Raw genomic sequence first — 18012 nt, 5'->3', positions numbered from 1 at the left:
TACTCTTTTTTTTTTTTTTTTTTTTATCTTCCCGTGAATTGTATTCCTTCTCTCTGAAGTTCCAGACCCTGTCCCCTTCTCTTAGTTTGGGATGACATAACCACCTCATTGCACCTGTCTTTGGAATTTCGATGTCTGTGTGGATTCCCCGTACATATGCTATGAAATTTGATTTCCCCCGTTAACCTCCAGTCTCATGTCAATTTGCATCTTAGTCCAGCTAGAAGGACCTTGAAGGGGACAGGAATTCTTGCTCCCTGACCATTTCATAGGTGAAGAGACTGGGGCCCAGTGAAGGGTATGGGACTAGAGGCCATTATCGTGTGCTACCATTCCTCCTAGGGCACTGTGTGGTTTAGACAAGTACAGCAAGACTGACTACATAATTGGCCAGGCCCAACACAAAGAAAATGTGGACGCTTTCATTCAAAAATTATTAACAACTTCTATATGGTGACAACAGAGGCTTAAACCAGTTCGGGGCCATTTTAGTGTGGGGTCCCAAGCAACTGCATGGGTCACAGGCCCACAAAGCCGCTCCTGAGTATAGCCCTTGGATCAGTAGCTGGGGGGAGCAGGTGAGGCCTCAAGGGCAGGTGCAAGCACTCGAAAACATGATGCTTGCCATGTTGCTATGCATGCCACACGGGGAGGGATTTTGCTTTCCTCCTGATGGCAGAGGAAGAAGGAGGATGCCTGAGAGGTAAAGGAAAGTGTTGACCACGTTCATTCATGTCCTCAGGAGAATCTATTAAAACATTCGGCAACTGTAGAGACTGAGCAAAAGCAGAGGCAACCCTGAGAGGCATTGAGAACACAAGGCTTGAGAATTCATAGAAATCATAGGGAGGGCTGCGGGCTTCCAAAGGGACTGGGGGGCTGGAGCAAGTTTCCTGGCTGCATGTTGGGTGAGGTTCTGGGGCTCCAGACTGTGTCTACAGGACAGTAGGAGGGGCTCACTGGGGGCACCTCTGCTCCTCAGTCCTGTCACGTATCAGTCGGATATTGGGATTCCACATGGAATCTGCACACTAGAGGGTCACGCTGCTCTCTGACCAACCACTGAGCAGTGGGTGGCTGCGGGTGGAGGACTGTCCCCTGTACCACTTGCACAGGCGTCAGGCCGTTTCTTAGCGAGCAAGTCTGCAGTGTCTTTGGCTCAGCCCAAGGCCGGCTTCCTGAGTCATCCTGGCCTGATGGAGAAACACAGCCTCACGCTGCAGGTCTGGCTCCCTTCAGTGTCTGTGAGTCCAGCAGTATCACTGGAGAATCCTACCGGCAGGTAATGTAAGTAATGTCTCCGGCATCTCCTTGGAGTGGTGCATATAATCCCTGTGAAGGTCTGCAAAGTTCATGGGCATCAGGACTTTCTCTTTGAGGCTTTTATTCACATGTGAGAATCATCTCAAAGGCTTCAGGCCAGATCCAACTCATAACTGGCATGTTATTTGGCCTGTACGGTGTTGAAAACTATTTAGGTATTGAAAAATCAGAGATTCCACATAAAATTTTGAATTTTTTTTATTTTTTATTTTTTTTTTAAATTTTTTTTAATGTTTATTTATTTTTGAGACAGAGAGAGACAGAGCATGAATGGGGGAGGGGCAGAGAGAGAGGGAGACGCAGAATCGGAAGCAGGCTCCAGGCTCTGAGCCATCAGCCCAGAGCCCGACGCGGGGCTCGAACTCACGAACCGTGAGATCGTGACCTGAGCTGAAGTCGGACGCTCAACCGACTGAGCCACCCAGGCGCCCCATAAAATTTTGAATTTTAGGCTCCTCTTGAGAGAAGCTTTTGGCAACCCTGGCCATTTTCCTACATGTGGCTAAACTTACCTGGGGCAAATGCGGCAGCAGGTGCCTCCTGTACCTGACATCAGTCCTTCACGCACTATGGTCCCCACCCGACCCGCAGCATTCGCTTTATCATCATCACTTGCATTTGCACTTCCACCAGCGATGTGCCAGGAATGCACCCGGCATCCCCACACATCTCCCACGGAGTTGCGGACCTCAGATGTCATTGGGCATATCTCTCACCTGAGCATGGGTTTCTGGCCAGGGCTTAGAACTATGTGAGTTCGCTAAATTTTGGAGTCAAACATTTAATCTTGCTTTCTGCCTTCGTTCCTTCGTTCCTTCCTTTCTTCTTCTTCTTCTACTTTTTTTGCTGTTGTTTCGGATTTTTGTGATGAGAGTGCATGCTATGAGTATGGGGACTTAAGTCTAGACTTCTGCTAGGTCAAAGGGCGTAGGCTTTGCTCGCACTTTTCGTGGATCTTCCCAAGGGCGACCTGAGCCCATTCCTGGGGCTTTGAATCTTTGGGTCCCCATTCTGTCTCTCGCTCTCTTTCTCTCTGCAACGTGAACACAGGAAAAGTCCTGTGTGGTGGATTATCTCATTAGCAACGCCCTCATAGGAGAAGAGTCAATGGATGCTAAGCATGTCAGTAATTACGTTTTTGGTTCGAGGCCAGAGCCCTCTCTCCCTCCTCGGCGGCTTGCCAGCTCCAGGGAGAGACCACAGGCTTCGACAGCCCTGCCTAGAGAGCTGGGAGCCCCAGCCTGCCACTCTAGAGAAGTGAGCTATTTCTGAGTGTGTATGTGGGAAGGGTGGGAAGGCGGAAAGAAAAGTGAGAAAATGTATGTAAGCAAATATTTCAAGGGAAAGAGGGGGAAGTCATCCCGAGACAGCCTTGTAAAATAATTGACGAGATCCCGCCAGAATGAACAGCGGGCCCCGTGTCCCTTTGTAGCCCAGGGAGACATCACTGACTGCCAGCTGCAGTGTCAGTGCCGCCTGGAAGTCCTCGGGAAAATGAAGCCCGTCTCCGTTCCCTTGGCACCCGCCTGGGACTGCGCGTGGCCTGAGCCGCAGAGACGACTGTGATCTACTCCCCTGCAGTTTCCCAGGACCATGCCTGGAACGTGGAGGGTATATGGCCATGCCAAAGAGACTTCAGTGTGGTTTGCTTCCGGGAGCAGTGACGAGGACGAGAGAGGCGGGAAGGAGTGAATTTCATTCTTTAATATGAAAGAAAAACAACCAGAGAAGCTTGCGGCTGAGCAACAATCATTTCTTCCCACCAACCCTTTCCCTGTCTATACACTCAGCAGATTCGAAAACTAGCCCCCTGCCCGCCCGCCCTCCTCCACCTTGAAGGGGCAAATTGAAAAGGCGACCAAGGAGATTCTGAGTGAAGAGTGAAGAAATAGAACAGAGATGTGAGAACATCATGACGGAACTGAATCAGCTGCGTATTGGAGACAAATGTCCACGAGTGACTCAAACCAAGTGAGACTGCACCAAAATTTCAAGACTCTTTCAACGTGCAGGCTTTTCTTTGTTTCGGCAGTTTGCGGAAGTATATAAATCTGCTTCTCATTTATGTTTCTGATTCATGCTCCACTTAAGAGAGCTTGGATTTGATTCCTTTTGGATGTAGCAAGCTACCTTTCCCCCCGCCCCGGCTTTGGTTCTCAGTTTAAAAGACCCAGGCACATATAAGCAGTAGCTCAGAAACACACATTTCAACCTGGAAAGCTCAATAGAGCCAGATAGTCTTCTATTGATTAGAATCATTAAAATATCAGAATCTAACGGATGGGAAGGACGTAAGGGATCTTATTTCACCCACAGGAAACCGAGAGAAAGCAGTTGGGGAACCCAGCTTTTATGATAAGCTGGGAACCAGCAGTGTCAATGCCAAGATCACATAATGAACCTTGCTTTATGGTGACTTGGATGTGTTTCTTGGTGTCGGCTATTCATGTGGAGCAGGTGTGGTGTTTCTTCCAGCGGTGGATGCTGCTGGTGGTCCACTCAGATCCCTTCACGGAGCAAGTGTACCTGTCCTCGCCTGCTGTGAGTGTTGGCTGCCAATGGGACACAGCTGCCCCCTCCCACAGGAACAGGAGCCACCCCCACCTCAACATTCCTCAAGATTACAAGCCACCTTGACACCCACAAACCCGACCAATGACTGAATGACGTGAGATTTTAAAGGTCAGCCCTGGGACACCTGGGTGGCTCAGTCGGTTAAGTGAACGACTTCGACTTGGGCTCAGGTCAAGATGTCCCCACAGTGGGCTCTCTGCTGACAGCTCAGGGCCTGGAGCCTGCTTCGTATTCTGTGTGTGTGTGTGTGTGTCTCTCTCTACCCCTTTCCCTTCCCCCCCCCCCCACTCTTTCAATAAATAAAAAATAAATAAATAAACATTAAAGGTCAGCCCCTTTCCCTCAAGGGGGACAACTCCGGTGCAATTGATGCTCTGGAGCTCCCAGGGGGACAGGCTGAGCTAACCACATCCTTGTTCAGCCCCCCCCCCCCTGCTCGCCTCAGCTCCCCGGGAGCACTCCCAAACAAGAACCCTGGGGCAGGTTCTGCTCTCTTCCAAGAACTTTTTAGCTCAGATGCCTACTGTCTTCTGAAGGAAGTTCTCTCCAGTCCAGAGTGCTCTGCTGAACTTCTGTCCAACATCCTTGTCCAAGCTCCAGGTGAGTAAATGTTTCCAGTTAACTAACAAGAAAAATGCAAAGTCAAAACAACACTGGATTTCTTTCTCAGCTTAAAAGAATTCCTTTTCAAGTAATACTTCCTTTTTTTTTTTAAGTTTATTTATTTGAGAGCACTTGCACAAGGAGGGGCAGGGGATGAGGGGGGAGGGGCAGAGAGAGAGGGAGAAAGGAGAATCCCAAGCAGGGATCCCAAGGCAGAATCATGACCTGAGCCAAAATCAAGAGTCAAAGGCTTAACCATCTGAGCCACCCAGGCACTCTTCGAGTAATACTTCCAACCCTCCTCTGTTGTATCCTAAAATGCAAAAGAAAAACAAAACAATAGAAAATGTCTCAACCCAGCAATTCTATTAACCGTGCTTACACAGCTCTTTCTCTTTCCCTCCACCACCCCAAACTGCTCTTTATCTCCTCCTTATATAGTTTCCACACAGCTGGAAAGACCATCAGATCTAGAAGGAAAATCAGCAAAACCGTACAGCTTTGTTGTAACAAGATGGCACTTCCTTCCTGGACATCCATGTTTAAGCTCTTTGTCATTTGTATGATGGTGCTTGGGAGGTGATTCCTTGTTGGGGATCCATCCTGTTCTTGGAATTTTTATGTGGGTGGGAAGGACCTTGAGAACATAGTGACCATTTGCTGAGCGGAGTGTGGAGCTGTACTACATAACATCATGTGGCTTAGACCGTTGGTCAGAGTGACAGACACACTATCCCCCAGGGTGTGGGGGGCATAGGACTAAACACCTTTCCGCTTGAACCACACCGTGGGCAGAGGGCAGCACTTCAGACAGCAAGTAAGTAGGTAATTGTTGACCATCTGCAATGAAAACAGTGTGTGCAGGTTCGGATGGGCTTGGGAAAACATTCTCAATCTAACGCTCAATATTACTGAGGGCTCCATCTTCTGGTACATGGACATTTGTAGCAGATGCTGTTGATGGGCTTCCTGAGGGCTTTCCCCCACCACAGGAAATTGCTTAGTTGCGGTGGAAGAGACTGGGAAGTACAGGAGAGTAGGACAGTTACCATCAAACTAGGGGGGATGGGAAGAGTTTCACAATATCTTGGCTCCTTATTCAGCTGTGAGACCCCTCTGAGCCAACAGGTTCCTCCTTATGGAGGAATCCCAAGTCGGTGGGATTAAGCACCCCCCCCCCCCCCCCCCCCCCCCCCATTTCGGTTCCGTAGGGTCACCTCTAGAGAAACTACCTGCATCCAAGTCCTCATACTGGGTCTGCCTTGGGGGAACTCAAATAAGATCACATCTGTCCATTCATTCACCCATCCCCTTACCCATCCACCCGTCCTACTATGATCCCCCCTTGGGTTCCAGCTACTGTACTTGGGCATGGGCAGCAGAGAGGGACTCAAGAAAGTACAAAGCTGAACAAGATGTTCTCTCTCCTTCCAGGGATCTCTCAGTCTACCTGAAATAAATAATCACCACACAGTGGGCCAGTGCCAGAAAAGATAGAGACACAAACTGCCGTAAGAACTTGGAGGGGAAAACAACAGCCTGAGACATCCAAGGAAGCTTTACGAGCAGGCACCTTGTCTGCCCGTCTTGAAGGACACTTAAGTAGTACGCTGGAATGATGCCTTGCAGGAAGAGGGAGGATCCAGGGTTGGCATAAAAGGTAAAAGCTGACATACAGTTGAAAGTACACTTTTGATACTAGAATCCTTCTCAGCATCACTGGCAGTGTCTAAAATTTTCTCTCTTTCAGCAAGATAATTTTTTTAATTTTTAAAAAAATTCTTAATGTTTATTTTTGAGAGAGAGAGAGAGATGGAGTATGAGTGGGGGAGGGGCAGGGAGAATCCAAAGCAGGCTCCAAGCTCTGAGCTGTCAGCACAGAGACCGACACGGCCTCGAACCCACGATCTGTGAGATCACGACCTGAGCCGAAGTCAGACACTGAACGTACTGAGCCACCTTGGCGCCCCTCAGCAAGATACTTTTTGTCAATTAAATTCTTACATAATGTAAGTCCACTGATATTTATTAAGTGAACAAAGAAAGAGCAAGGATTCCCAGGTGGAGGGAGGAGAAGGTGAAAAGGCATGGAGGTATAAATGTGCAATTAGTTAGGCTTCTGGAGTGCAGGGTGAGTGGTGTCGAGTAGGCAGGTGGGGCCCAGATTGTAAAAACCACTAAATACCATTTTAGAGAACTTGGAGCTTGTCCTTTGGGCTTACGGTGGCACCACTGTAATGGCCCTAGAGTGATCTTTTAAACCACTTAAAATGTTTTTTGTGTGTAAACAATACCTATGTAGTAGGATACTGTTTTTTAATCTACTCTGTCAGTGGATAAAACTCTTCTTTTAATTGGTATATTTAGATGATTCACATTTAAAGTGAATATTGATTTGGTTGAATTAATGACTACCATATTTGTACCTGTCTTCTACTTGTCGTTCTTAATCTTTGGTGCTTTAAAAACATCCTCCTCCCCTTTCCTGCCTTCTTTGGTTTTAACTGAGCATTTTCTATGATTCCAAATTATCTTCGCTCTTAATATATCAATTACATTTCTTTAAAAAGTATTTTTAGTCATGGCCCTAGAGTTTACAATATGCATTTACAACTAATTCAAGTCCACTTTCAAACAACAGTATACCACCTCACAGGTAACACATGCCTTGTACCAGTATTCCCAATTCCCCACTCCCATCACTTATAACAGTGCCCCCATTCAGTTCACTTCAAGCCATCTTGGACGATGAACTGGAGTGAGACAAAAATAATCTCAAATAATCTCAAATAATCTTGGAGGTAAGAGCCCGTCTGTGGTAGATTGTTTGTAAAGATGGCTAAGACGATTAATTATACCCATCCCTGCACAGTGCCCCTTTGCAAGGTGACTTTGCAACTTCTCGTCATTCCTCCACCCTTGGAATATGGGCTCGGCCGCATGACGCTTTGACCAATGGGTGTTGGCAAATGTGCCATGGGCATTGGGGCTTGGCCTCTTATAATTGGTGCATAAAAGCTCAAAAGCAGATCATCCCTGTTGAGAGCCTTGCTCAGTTCTTTCACAAAGAAACAAAGAAAACTTCCTTTTGCACATTCCCAGTTGTGGTCTGCGAAGCACAGACCTGTTGTTCTTGCCCCAGGGTCCCTTCTTCTGCACAGCTGTTAGCACACCGGCCCCCATCCATCACAGCTCCTTAGCTGCTGTGTTCATTTTCTGGAGGCTTCCAGCAGACAGCCTACTGCTCACTGGCCTTTTAATAGCAATGGGAAAACCCTGGCTCCAGTCACTGCTCTGGTCCTTGGGATTCATGAACACTTACGAACCTATCCATTTTATTTAGAAACAGCCAGAACACCGTGTGCTAGCCACCTTGCCCCCACCATACACACCTTGAATAGAAAGTAGGCAGGGCCTGAAGGTTTACAGCTGATGATTTAGAAGGCAGGGGGGAGCCCAAAGGAGCGCAGAGACGTCCTTGGAGCTCAGACCCTGCAGAAGTGGGCTTGCAGCCTCAAGGGGATGGTCCTTCCCTCCACCCCCAACACCCTGCTCATTCCCAGAAGCCTTTGGTGCCAGCAGCACTTAACCACCAGGTTGCAATGTATAAAAATTTAAGGAGTCTGCTGTCTCAAAGGAATGAATCCCAGATCATTTGTTAATACTTCTGCCCCCACTTTTGTTCTTTCTTTCTTCCCTCTCATAACCCTTATTTCTCCAAGGAGGTTCGTTTTTGGAACGTATTCTGGAGAAAGCCTGAGGCAGGCATAGCCATTGCTGGGCCCGCTGCAGGGCTGGACAGTTGCAGCTACCCAGGCATGAAGCCCACCTTGCCTACTGGAGGGTCTGAAGCCCTTTAGAGGCCCTCTGTGGTCCTGGACAGGGCTTTCCGAGGCTTTGTTCCAGGTACCTGGGGAAGGGCAAGCAGGCTTCACTGGAAGGCCGAAGGGTAAGGGGACCCTGGCTCCCCCTCACCCACCTCGGCCTCATGTCAGCCTCCTAACTTGGAAGGGCAGTCAGGGAATCAGGTCATCTGGTCTTCACTGGTGAGAGTCAAAACCAACATTCCTGTTGGTGTCTGAGCACTGTAACCCCGCTGGCCCGGGAAAGCCCACCAAGAGGCGATGTCGCATGGTGTCAGAAACGTGGTCTTGGGGCAGACAGGCTGGAACTATTGGCTATGTGGTCTTGGCCAAATTACTTAACCCTGCTGTGGCTCAGTTTATTCATCTGTGCAATGGGATTATTGACTGTTGTCAAGCTTAAAGGTAATATAAAAAGTAAAGCCATTGCCATATAAACATTCAGCCAAAGAAAACAGAAGGAGTTGATGCTCTCAATATTATTATAGCAAAATAGTGGTAATAATAGTAAAATAGTAATAATAATAATAATAAGAGGAATCATTATTAATGCTGGGGGTACCAAATCTGGTTGAGGCACGTATACATGCTGCAGTCTATGAACAACAGAGTCAGGAATGCAGAAACCGAGGAGATGGGGACTTGGGACAGGGCAGGGGGCAGGATCTCAGGGCCACGTCCACCAGGCTCTCCACTGGCCCCATCCGATTGTCACTCCCTTCTCCTCCTTTGCTGTGCAGGACTCCAACCCCTGGCCAGTTCTCAGCCATCTGCCTCAGTTTACCCGCACATGTGTTTGACAGGGAATGGATGGTAGCATTTGGCTGTGGGAGGCTGGTTGTGCCCACCTCCTGTGCCACAGGGTTTGACTGGGTCCTGGATGGCCCTTGGCACTTCCCCCACAGTGTCTCTTTGTGTCCTGGCCTTCGGGGGCACAGTCTCTGGGGTTCACCAGGGCGGAGCTCCTTCCTGTCAGCACAGTAGCTCCTGCCACTGTGCATAGCATCCTAACGAAGACAAAAACGATGAGTCAAATCAAACAGCTGTCCCCAGAATTACTGGGCAGGAGGAGGCCCAGGCTCCATTCGTTAGCAAAACCAGTCCTGGTCATTATCTTTAATACAGAGACGGAGTCTTCTCTGCATGTTCATTTACTCCGTTCACTCTTCGTGGGCCTAGGATTTGGTTCAGAAATCAGGTCAACAGTTTCAGCGTTGCAATTTGTTGACAGAGTGGTTTTAAAAATGTTCCTACGTTCTTGTTCTGGCACTGTGGAAAAAACACTTGGCCTGAAAGCCTAGAGATCGGAGTTTGAATTCTGACTTAGCCACTATCTAGGTGACCACGGGGAAGCTGTGTGAAGGTGTCTTCATTTGGGTTCTTCCAAAAGCTGACCCTGAGATAAAGACGTGGGTGCAGGGAGCTTATCTGGGTAACACGGTGGGGAGGAAGAAGCAGGGTGGAGAAAATAACAGCAGCGGGTATGGTAACCATCGATCAGCAGGCATCGGTCCTGGTGGGGCACCTCTGAAAAACCATGATGAACACTCTCAGAATTCTCCCAGAATCCTGGGGGCCTGTGGCATGAGCCAGTTGATTCCTAGGTCCCTCTTGAGGGTCGCTCCGGGTATATCAATGCCTCCAAATGTCACTTGTGCTTGTGGTGGAGCGAGTTCTCACGTGCAGGAGAAAGTCTCGGGTAAAGAGGAAGGACCACGTGTCTATCAGAGGTGGCCACCTCATGCAGGAACTGTTTCCCACAGCTGCAGGTGAGCTCAGGAGGGTGCAAGGGAGGAGGTGGGGCACCAATCACACTCACCACAAGGGCGAAACTATCACGTGAGACGGGAGGGCGCAGGAGTGTCTGAGCTCATTGCTCAGCATCTATGAAATACGTATTTTATGTTCTCCATGTCCAGTTAACCACCTTTGGCTAAGCATCCCCACTTGGAAGGTGCCCAGCAAGTTTGCTGCAGCCCAGGTGGCTGGCGAAATCCAACATTCCTTTTCTCCTTCTTCCTCAGTGAGAGGATTTCTAGTTGGGTACATGGTCACACAGAAAACAGACCATGTATCCAGCCTGTCCTGAAGACGGGCATGGTCATGAGATTCAGAACGGACTAAGGTGTTGTAACTGAAATGATGGCACAGCTATTTCTGGGAACCTTCCTTCAAAACAGCCTGTGTGTGCCCTTTGCCCTTCTCCCTCTTCTGGTCACTTCCTCCACCTTGTGCATGGAATGGAATGTCAGGCTTACTTGCTTGGGCCACACAGGAGTGGAACTACAGGGAGCTGGAAGGAGGCTGGGTCCCTATAGACTTCATCAGAGAGCTCATCACACAAGCCCCCAGCTGAAGAGCTCCAACTATTACCTAATAGAGCGATACCCTTTTATCTTGTCTAAGCCATGATGCTTTGTGTCTCTTCCTACAGACTAACTTCATCTTAAATTTTTTTTTTCAACATTTTTTATTTATTTTTGGGACAGAGAGAGACAGAGCATGAATGGGGGAGGGGCAGAGAGAGAGGGAGACACAGAATCGGAAACAGGCTCCAGGCTCCGAGCCATCAGCCCAGAGCCTGACGCGGGGCTCGAACTCACGGACCGCGAGATCGTGACCTGGCTGAAGTCGGACGCTTAACCGACTGCGCCACCCAGGCGCCCCCAGACTAACTTCATCTTAATGGATATAGTTGCTCGTGGTTCTAATTGTCCCCCCTGAACTCAATGTTTATTTTCTTTAAAAATAACTAAGCATGGACAGACCAATAGCAAGCAAGGAGATTGAATGAGTAAGCAAAAATCTCCTGACAAATAAAAGCACAGAACTAGATGGTTTCACTGGTCCTATGATAATATCAATCCTCAAGCTTTTCTTAAAAAAAATAAAGAGGGAGGAATATTTCCAAACATATTTTATGAGGCCAGTATTATCCTGATACCAAAGTCAGATAAGGACACTATAAGGAAAGAAAATTCTAAGCCAATAGCCTTGATGAACACAGATGCAAGAATCCTCAACCAAATAATAGCAATTAAGTTTAAGAGCACAGTAAAATGATCATACATCATTATTCAGTAAGATTTATTCCTGGGATGTAAGAACGGTTCAACACCCACAAATCAATCAGTGTGATACACTGCATTAACGGAATGAAGGATAAAAATCATACGATCATGTCAATATGTGCAGAAAAAGCACTTGACAAAATTTAACATCTTTTCATGATTAAAACTGTCGACAAAGTAGGTGTAGAAGGAATAAACTTCAACAGAACGGCCAAATATGACAAGTCCGTAATTAACATCATATTTGACAATGAAAGAGGAATAAGGAGCATTAGGACCACAAGGTAAGTACTTACTCTTTCCGCTTTTATCCGACATGGTACTGGAAGTACCGCCACAGCAATTAGGCAGGAAAAAGGAATAAAAGCATCCAAACTGGAAACGAAGACATAAAATTGTCTCTGTCTGCAGATGACCTTATCTTATGTATATATAACCCTAAAGACTCCACTGAACAGCTGTGAGAACTAATAAGTGAGCTTAGTAAATGTTCAGGACAAAAAAATTAACATTCAAAAATCAGTTGGGTTTCTATGCACTAACAAACAAACTATCTGAAAGCGATCCCATTTATAACAATATTACAAATGACAAAATCCTTAGGAATAGACTTAACCAAGGAAGTGAAAGACCTATACATTGATAAGACATTGGTGAGAGAAAGTGAAGAAGACAATTTAAAAGATATTTCACGTTTTGGGATTGGAAGAATTAATATCGGTTAAATGTCCCTACTACCCAAAGTGATCTACAGATTCAATGCAATCTCTGTCAAAATTCTGATGTCACTTTTCACAGAAATTTTTGAATCCTAAAATTCTTATGGAACCTCAAAAGCCCTGATTAGTATTCTCGAGCAAAAAGAACAAAGCTGGAGGCCTCATACTTTCTGACTTCCATGATGTTACAAAGCTATCATGATCAAAACTATGTGGCACTGGCATAAAAAAACATACATAGAACAAGGTACTTAGGAACTGAGTAGAGAGGCCAGAAATAAACCTATACATTACAATCCGCTAATCTTCAACAGGGGTGCCAAGAATATATAATAGGCAAACAATAATCTCTTTTTTTAACATTTATTTATTTTTCAGAGACAGAGAGAGACAAAGTATGAGCAGTGGAGAGACAGAGAGAGGGAGACACAGAATCCAAAGCAGACTCCAGGCTCTGAGCTATCAGCACAGAGCCCAACGCAGGGCTCGAACTCAAGAATAGTGAGATCACGACCTGAGCCGAAGTCAGGTACTTAACCGACTGAGCCTCCCAAGTGCTCCCAAGAATAATCTCTTTAATAAGTTGTGTTGGGAAAACTGGATATCCACGTGCTAGAGAACATAACTGGACCCCTATCTTACACCACTCAAAAAAATAAACTCTAAATGGATTAAAGACAAAGAAAGTTTAGGGAAAAGGATCAGGAATCATGCTGGTCTCCCCTGCCCTGTTTGGAGGTTGCCGTCCTCTTCCTGTGTGTGGCCAGACTTCCATGAAGCCCTTAACTGTCTGCCTGCTGGAATACCTGAACATCTGGGGACTCTGGCTTCACCTGTTACCAATAGCCACTGGCCTCCAGACACCTTCGCTGTTAAGAAAGATCATTATCTTTGCGCCCCACATGCTGTTGGGACCATCTTGCCCTCAGAGCTCTAGGTAGGTGTACCCGAAGCTACATGTTCCCACTGCTCACCTCAGGGTTCACATGATGCTGAGAGGAGTCCCCACATGTGACACCTGCCACTCCCAGTGTCTGCGTCCTCCCGCTCCCTAACTGAGGCCCTCCCAGGCAGCACAGGAGCTTGCTCAGCCTGGGCACGGCAGCCTACAAGTGTGGGGGTTTCACACCCGAGGGACAGCTCTCACCCAAACAGGGGGCCTCTAGTTAAAGTTAGCTTTCTATTCCTCCTGGGACAACCCTGAGGTTGTTCTACATAGTTCCTCAGAGAACTATTCCTGGCAGGGGGGATCACCAGTTGACCACGGTGGAGACCCACTCATTAACACACTCCCATCTCTGGATCACCTCCCTGAGCAAACCACATGCACCCAAATCCTTATTTCAGAAGCTGCTTTGGGTGAACATGGACACTACCACAGCCTAGAGAGATCCAAAGCCTTCTTCAGAATCTCCACCAGTCTCGAGGAGCTCTCAGGCCTCTGTTCCTGGCTCACCCATTCAGACCTGCTGTCCCTACTTGTCCCCACACACCAGTGTGATCGTGGAACCAGCCCCTCACGGGTGCCTGGCACATCCATCCGCACTGGGTTCTTCTCGAGTTCTGTAGACTTCACTACAGACTCTGGGCTGCAGGATTCACATGACTTTGCCCTCTCTCTGGCCTCCCCTCTTCCATCCTATCACCTCTCCTCCCACAACCCCTCCCTCCTGCTCACCCAGGAGCTCTCGGCTCTCCTCCCTCTGCTCTGCAAGGTCGTGTAGCCTGGACGCTGTGGCCTCCACACCCAAGGAGCTGAACCAAGCCTATGAGGTTGTTGGCGGAACAAAGAGCAGTCAGCAGGACCCACTTTCCTCAGAAGAAGGTGGCTTTTGTCTGTACTACGCATGTTGACACAGAGCATGTGATGAGATGTGTGTTGCCCAAGGTCCCAGAGGGAAGTAAGTGGCTGTGGCATATCTGCTGGAGCCCACCCATATCCCATCAACACGTTTCCATACTAAAATCTGCCTATGGCAACCCCGTGAACTTTCCACCTAAGTGCCCCATTTCCCAAGGCCACAGAGTTAGCAGCCTCGACTGATGATGGAAGGGTGTTGGTGGACATCTCTCACAGGGAACAGCTCTGTGCCTCCTTTCCCACAGCGCTAACTGCTGGCTAACTCCTGCCATATCTTTTACTCTCCCTCATTTCCCCAAGATGAGGTCTCTTGGCCTTATCTCCCAAATCAACTACCTGCCTCCAACTCCTCCTGTCAGAGTCTGTGTGTGGGTGGGGGGAGAGATCACAGAAGAAGACAGTGGCAGAGCTGGAATGTGAACCCATGTCCGGCTGACCCCAAAGTGATGTTCTTTCCAACACTCCACGTGTGGTCCTCATCGGATCTCCCCAGCATTTCTGCCTGTTGCCTGGTTCCCAGCATCTCCTGATAGTCAGGATGCTATTCAGTTCCTGACTGACGGTCCCTTTCTCCCAGGGTCCTATCTAGTTTCCAGTCACTCCCACCCTGACTTTCTGGCCTTGTCTGGGGACCACACGCTGAGCTGGGAGCTCTCATCCTGAGACCGTGGGAAACCCTCCTCACCCTGATACTGTGGGGGTGTAATTATTCGTGGCTGTGGTTTGCCTGTGGCCTGGAGTTTTCCAGGCTCTTTGCAATCATTTAGATGCAACCTGCCCAACGTTTCTGTGATGTGGCCAGAGGAAATTGCCTCTTTGCTTTCTTGGCTCCCTCCTTAATGCCTTTGAAACGGGCCACCCTGGCCCAGTTCACAGCCTGTGAGGCTCATCTGTCTGCAGTTACGTGACCCCACCCCCACCCCTCACAAGAAAAACTAATCAGAGCTAGAACCGCCATTCCTGAGCAGGGGAGTCGATCATGGTTTCAGCAGGCCCTGTAAGGGTCACCGGTACAGCCAACACTATGGATCAGGGGCACTCGGGTGTCATACATGGTGACGGAGGTCTGTTCCTGATTCACTGGCCAAGTGGGGTCCCTCCCAGGGGTTCAGTCTGTCATAGGACACTTCCTACACCCTCCCAGCTCCTAACTGTATAGAAGTCTGTTCCTGGGCCAGAGAACCTGGCTGGGGGTGAGGTATAATAAGGTATCAATGGTGGTGATGGGGAGAACCAAAGAACCACATACAGAGATGAGCTTGCTCTTCAAGCCCATTCAAAGCTTTCGCTGAGAAGTTTGTTTTGCCCCTCCCATCTGTCAGCTGGTCCCACTGAGGACGGGGACCAGCCTGGGGACTCCCAGAGGATAGGACATTAGCACTGTCCTTCCCCCAAGTGAGAAGCAAGCAGAAATCTGGAGGCGAGCCTGGGTGTGAGGCCAGGGGCTACTTGCTATTTGAGGAAGGGGATGCTTCCTAGCTGGACACAAAAGTTCACCAGGTGGCTTAGTTGGCAGGGAGGAGAGCGCACAGAGAGGGAAATGTAGCTGGGATGTGATTGTTGGATGTACACATACAATAAAAATGCAATGCAATCTAGCCAGAACACCTCTGCATTTGGCTATGAGTGTCTAACAACAGTATACTAGAAAGAGGGTTCTGGGTGCCCATAAATTCATACTTACTGAAAATTTAATGGGTTCCTTAGTTTCTCTAAAGCTTTCCGAAACCTCAAATTTTACTTTCCCCTTTACGGTTATTTCTTTAACGACAGACATCCTGAATACAAGGGCGATGCAATCGCCACCTTGGCCCTTGGCCCTTCTCCTGAGAAAACAGATTGTCCCTCATGTTCTTGTTGGTGGGGTTACGCCGGCATTGATAATGTAGACGGTTAAAAACCCCACATCATTCAGCATTGCTAGTCAGAATGTAAAATGGTGCAGCTGCTATGGAAAACATTATGGTGGTTCCTCAAAACATTAAAAATAGAATCACCATATGATCCAGCAATTCTACTCCTAGTTATATACCCCCAAAGAATCGAAAGAGACTTGAACAAGTATTTGTGCACCAAAGTTCGTTGCAGCATCATTCACAGTAGTGAAAAGGTGGAAAGAGCCCAAGTGTCCATTGATGAATGAACTGATAAACAAAATGTGGTATATACCTACACATAGTGGAGTACTATTCAGCCTTAAAAGGGAACGATGTTCTCAAACATGGTTGAAACCTGAGTGTATTATGCTAAGTAAAATAAGCCAGACCCAAAGAACAAGTGTTACATGATTCCATTTATAGGAAGTACCTGGAATAGACAAATTCATAGAGACAGAGAGCAGAGCGGTGGCTCCCAGGGGGTGGCAGCGGGGGTGCATGGAGAGTTAGTATTTGATGGGCACAGAGCTTCAGCTGGGGATGCTGCGAACTTCTGGAGATTGATGGTGGTGGTGTTGCTTAATGCTACTGACTTATACACTTGAAAATGGTTAAAACAGTAAATTTTATGTTATGCATGTTTTACCACAACAAAAATGTTTTTTAAAAAACCCATTCATGGGGCGCCCCGGTGGCTAGGTTGGTTAGCATCTGACTCTTGATTTCAGCTCAGGTCATGATCTCATGGTCAGTGAGATCGAGCCCCACATTGGGCTCTGCACTGACAGTGTGGAGCCTGCTGGGGATTCACTCTCCCCCTCTCTCTCTGCCCCTTCCCTGCTCATGCTCTCTCTTTCTTTCTCAAAATGAATAAACTTAAAAAAAATTTAAGCCATTCTTTGAGCATGTTTGTGATGTATACTTTCATTATGTGTACAAAAGTCCTTTCATTTAATCCTTCTAGTTTCTCTACATGAATTACAACACAGCACTAATAACCCTCTGTTTTGTGCCCAGCGGGGCCTCTTCGCCAAGCAGGTACATTTCACTACATGGTTTCAGGATCTGGACTTACCATCAGCTTTTCTTGGGTGGTGTTACAGGGAGGGAGTGTGAGACCTGGGGGTTCCTGATGCCTATTCCTTTATTCTGTCAGTGATCTACTTTCCTGGAAGAAAAAAGGTTAAAATATGCTGAAAAAGACTGCAAAGATTGCCCAAACATCTTGGGTAGCAAATGGGTCATAAAGAAGATGGAAAATGCAAAATGAGCTTCGATGAGTAAGGTATACGTGAATCAGAAGCAGGGGACAGAAATACATCTGAAATCTGGGCAGGCTTAAAAATTAAGGGAAAATGGTGCTTAGCAAAGTTATTTGTGGTTTTTCAAACTCAGATAAAGAACAATAGAAAAATTGTTCCAGATGTTCAGTGAACCTTGGAACAGAGCCAGGCCCACCCTACCCAGTGCTGTCTGAGGAGGGAGAGAGAAAGGGAAAGAAGTAATAAAAGAGGATGGAGGGTTGCTTCTGGTGTGTATATTTAACTATGAAACTAAACACAAATGATGGAGGATGACAAGTTCTCTGAGCCTGCGAAGCAAGGAATACCAGGGCGACCTGAGTTCCTGAATTTAAAATTACAGGAAAGACATTTAAATTAGCTCCAGTGCTGCGCATTGGGTACCTTTCCTCTGCAGGAATTCAGGGTTAGAGAGATTCCTGTAGGGTGTACTGGATTCTTCCTCTCTAATTGCACTCGGGTTGCTTTATGCAATTCTTCATATTTTGGCATTGTTTTCTGAATTGAAAATTTTGTCATGTTAATTTATTTATAGTCTAATAGAGGCTCAAAATGCATAGATTTTTACTGATGAGCCATAGTAATTAATTTGCTGCTGAGCACTGGAGTTCTCATGAGAATGCTGTGGGTGAGTTTCTGGTAGTTGTTAGTCGTTGCCATAAGATCGGGTTGAATCAGCCCCCTACTGTCCTACAGAACATATCTGAGTTTAGAATAAAATGGTTGCTATCTAAAGCTGCCCAAGAAAGTTTAAATAAGCTGAAAAAAAGACACGCTACCACTCAAGGAGCGCCTCAAACTCCACCAGCTCTCCAACACT

General features: G+C 47.4%; 1 pseudogene; it reads left to right on the top strand.

The window, feature by feature from the left end:
- The window catches only part of LOC125921681 (60 kDa heat shock protein, mitochondrial-like), a 30272-nt pseudogene extending 27383 nt beyond the window's left edge, over positions 1 to 2889 (top strand).
- The last annotated feature ends 15123 nt before the right edge of the window (positions 2890 to 18012 follow it).

This window comes from Panthera uncia, chromosome C2, assembly GCF_023721935.1.
Source record: "Panthera uncia isolate 11264 chromosome C2, Puncia_PCG_1.0, whole genome shotgun sequence".
NCBI classification, from domain to species: domain Eukaryota; kingdom Metazoa; phylum Chordata; class Mammalia; order Carnivora; family Felidae; genus Panthera; species Panthera uncia.
Note: the sequence above shows the minus strand (reverse complement) of the source record. Positions and strands in the feature narration are given on the sequence as shown.